This window comes from Neophocaena asiaeorientalis, unplaced genomic scaffold (genome assembly GCF_003031525.2).
Source record: "Neophocaena asiaeorientalis asiaeorientalis breed wild unplaced genomic scaffold, Neophocaena_asiaeorientalis_V1.1 scaffold91, whole genome shotgun sequence".
NCBI lineage: Eukaryota > Metazoa > Chordata > Mammalia > Artiodactyla > Phocoenidae > Neophocaena > Neophocaena asiaeorientalis.
In genome coordinates, this window is record NW_020173198.1 from 1,078,029 (window position 1) to 1,082,158 (window position 4,130).

Genomic DNA, 4,130 nt, shown 5'->3' on the forward strand with positions numbered 1-4,130 from the left:
TTCCCTGACCAGGGATCGAACCCAGGCCCCTGCATTGGGAGTGCAGCGTCTTAACCGCTGGACCACCAGGGATGTCCTGGCTCTGCGCTTACAATGGCCCATCCTTTTCCATTTATTCTCCTTGGCCACATTTGAGAACACTTGGAGGTTATGCCTTTCTTTAATAAGGCAGCTTTCTTTTTTTTTAATTTTTTTTGCGGTATGCGGGCCTCTCACTCTTGTGGCCTCTCCCGTTGCGGAGCACAGGCTCCAGACGCGCAGGCCCAGTGGCCATGGCTCACCGGCCTAGCCGCTCTGCGGATCTTCCCGGACTGGGGCACGACCTCATGTCCCCTGCATTGGCAGGCGGACTCTCAACCACTGCACCACCAGGGAAGCCCCAGACATGCCTCTTTTTCGACTTAGTTGTAGGCAAATGGAGAGTTACACTCTTAATCTCTTTTCCCTGAATCACCTTGTATAACTGAAAGGATTTACTGGAAACCACTTCGACCAAGTCAGAGGTTTTTACATAAGGCATGAGAGCCATACACTTGATACGGCCCTTGCCACAAAGATGAGCTTGTTTTTTTACAATAAATTTATTTATTTATTTTATTTTTGGCTGCACTGGGTCTTCGTTACTGCGCGTGGGCTTTCTCCAGTTGAGGCGAGCGGGGGCTACTCTTCCTTGCAGTGTGCGGGCTTCTCATTGCAGTGGCTTCTCTTGTTGTGGAGCACAAGCTCTAGGCACGCAGGCTTCGGTAGTTGTGGCTCATGGGCTCTAGAGTGCAGACTCAGTAGTTGTGGCGCACAGGCTTAGTTGCTCCACGGCATGTGGGATCTGCCCCAATCAGGGCTCAAACCTGTATCCCCTGCATTGGCAGGTGGATTCATAACCACTGCGCCACCAGGGAAGTCCCACAAAGATGAATTTTAATAAAACTTTGTGCCTTAACGACCTTGTCAAGTTGTATCTTTCACTGGTTAAAAATCTGGATCACTTGCCTGGAGTTTCTATATTCTCTTCCATTTCTGCTTAAAAACTGGCCAATTATATTCTGAGTCATCTCTTTCTTACAGTAACTTGTCAAATGCACGCAATAGCAAGCAAGGCATGCTACTAATATTCTCTTTCCCCAATTTTTTGCCTAAAGCTCTAAACTCAGTTGGACATTATTTATACTCTTAGTTCTATTCCCAGCTTAGTTTAAAAAAGTGCTTCACCACTGCATAACACACATCACCATCTTTCCAGCTTCCAATGGTAGTTTCCTCACCAGCCACTGTCCAGCTCCAAAGCCAATGACACACAATTCAGGTTTATTTTTTATTGTAGCAACACCCCACTGCTGGGTAATAATTCTGTAACAGTTGAAAGGACTGTTGATGTGGTAACAACCAACCTCAAAATATCAGTGGCTAACAGCAAGAGAAGTTTCTCATTTACATTACGCATCATTTTACAGGTGGGCTACAGCTCAGCTTCATGTCCTGTTAATTCTGGGTTCCAGGCTGAAGAAGTCTTGATCTGGCAACTAACAGTTTCATGGCCGAGGAAAAAGAGAAGGGAAGCTCTCAGAATATTCATTGGTGCTTAAAGCTTCTATTTGGAAGTGGTACTTTGCATTTCTACTCATATTCCACTGGCCATAGCCAAGCCCATTGTAAGTGGGGCATGAATATATAATCCTCCTAAAGAGAGGGGCCCAGCAGGAAGGACAGCATATATTTGGAACAATAATCTACCACAGGGCTGTACCAGAAACTGATATCAATCACTGAACTTGTCCATTCTTGCTTCATATGCACTCTGCTGCAGCGTTTTGTACCATGTAACACCTCTCATACATCTTGATCAAGGGTAAAATCTTGACTCAAGGTAGACAATTCATAGGTAGGTCAATGTAGCCTGACCTAGACCAGTCAGGTTCCTTTTCTTAAGAATCTGAAGCATGAAATATTCAGCGGGTGAGGGAGTAAGTGGAGAGGGCTTGCAGGTGAAAGGTGATACAACATGATTTGGAAAAGCCATAACTAACACAGGCCATGTTCCCTGAAGGCTGGGCTGACAGCAGCCAAGCCAGGATTTCAGTGCAAAACCTGCCCTTAGCCCCTCACTCAGGTCAGTTTCCCACAGGGAAGGGGTATATGCAAGGAAGCCTGTGAAACCTCCGGTGCACTTGCCTTCTAAGTCTGCTCCAAACTTGCCACTCACCTGTTCAAAAATCTTCTATAGGTCCCCACAGCCCACAGAAAAAGTTCAAATTGTTGAGCCCGGCATCTGAGCCCTCGCTTGGCCATCTAGCCACCTCTTCCAGGAGGTTCTGGATGGCGTCCTGGGTGAGACGGTTAAGCAGCCTTTCAGGGTGGCGCTGTCCAGCACGGCCAAGCGGAAGACACACGCTGCACGTGGACACCCAGCTGCTTAGATGTGGCAGTCTCCGCGTCGGCTTGACAATCTCTATCAGATTCCAGTAGGTACCATGGGTCGTGCAGTTTGATTCTGAAGGCAGAAAAATGGGGGACTGGACAAAGGCGACCAAAAGGACAGGATTCTGCTGAAGAAGCAGGCCGCAAGGGGAAGAGATGGAGAATGGAGAATCAGGGAAGCGCAGAGGCCCCGCGTCCAAATCAATCTTCCCCTGGGGCAGGATCCATCCGGTTAGGCAGGTTCCCCATTGGGTGGGCATCCATAGTGTTCGAACGCTTCTGAAAATGAGGGGTTCCTTCCTGTAGGCGTCTAGAGTTTCTTCTGTACACAGGACACAGGATCTCAGACAGGACGAAGGCGTGGGTAACCTCCCAGACCCGGCCAGCCGCAAGTCCCAGCAGCTAGGGAGAGCGACCCGGCCACGCCTTCTCGCGTGAGGTTCTGACTCCCTGGCACGCCTGCCAGTCTCTCACTGGCCAGCCGCCTTCCGTCTCCTTTGGCGTTTTGATCATGCCCCTTGCGCTCTGTGATCCAATCGCTTTTGGGTGCGACTGAGGACTCGCTCTGAGGCCCCGCCCACATCAGCGTCCTCTAATTGCTGTTTAATACCCGGTGCTCACTCCTTCAGGACGCCCTACGGACCAATCCTGATGCTCTTCAGGAACAACATTTAGGTCCGCTAGTCAGTCGTTTTCCAAGTGGCGACTGGGCTACCCTTCAGCCACACCCCGTACACTCGGGGCCAAATGGACCCTCGGATCTGGCGCAGGCACCGAGCAACCGCCATTCTAGGGCCACAGGGAGGCGCTGCAGGCGGGCGCCCAGCCACGGATGGAGGCTGAGCGGTCCTGTCCCACGTCACTGGGGCCCAATCCCGCCCTCTGACCCCTCCCCCATCCCGGGTCCGGGGCGGGTCCGAGTCTGCACCAACGACCACACAGCTAGCCCTTCATCGCTCGCATCGCCCCGGCACCCACGTGTGCACCCCATACTTGGTGGCCGAAGCGAGCGGTACTGCAACCAGACGGGCTGGGCTACAGGAGCAGCAGCGGTGACCTGTGGGATCGAAAGTGCGATGGGCAGGGCGGCTGGAACCCGGCTCCCAGACCTTGGTCAGGATCAGGCATCTCCCTCTTTTTACCAGGCTTCGGAGCCAGGAGCCCTGAAACTAGGTGTCTGGGGACAGGCGCCACACCCAGCTGCAGAAACTAGGCATGGGACTTGGAACTCTTAGACATTTAGAGTGGAAGCCTGGAGTTCAGGTGAGTCATGGAAACCCTGGGGTCAGGCTCCTCTGCCTCCTCTACCCGCTTCAGCCACAAGACCCCTGAGAAACAAGGTGAGCTGATACAGTGCCTGGTTCCATAACCTGAACTCATATAAGAGGCAATGCCTTTTTCTGGGCACAGGGCCTGGCCTGTTGAACCCTTTGCCTGGCAACCTCTTCACTGATTCTTCCCATAACTGGCCCCTCCTCACTTGCCACGCCACTCAAATATCGCCCCCTCTGAGACAGGCCCTTCCGAGTCCACTATATCCAAAGTAACAGGCTCAATTACTTTTTCATAGTGCCTCTTCTTCTTGGCCTCAGGAATGCCCATAGATCTCACACACACACACACACACACACACACACACACACACACACACCACCTGTGTCTCAGCCTGGCCTGGCTCAGCCTCACTCACACACACACACACACACACACACACACAC

General features: G+C 51.8%; 1 protein-coding gene and 1 non-coding gene across 2 annotated transcripts in view; both read right to left on the reverse strand.

The window, feature by feature from the left end:
• On the reverse strand, nucleotides 1–72 carry TRNAG-CCC (transfer RNA glycine (anticodon CCC)). The gene has a single exon. It is a non-coding gene; the product is annotated as a tRNA-Gly (tRNA).
• A 3,135-nt stretch (nucleotides 73–3,207) lies between these two features.
• The window catches only part of STX4 (syntaxin 4), a 7,123-nt gene continuing 6,200 nt past the window's right edge, over nucleotides 3,208–4,130 (reverse strand). Inside the window, exon 10 of the mRNA XM_024744630.1 lies at nucleotides 3,208–3,469. The gene's annotated coding sequence lies outside the window, so the exon portion shown is untranslated. The remainder of the gene's footprint in view (nucleotides 3,470–4,130) is intronic.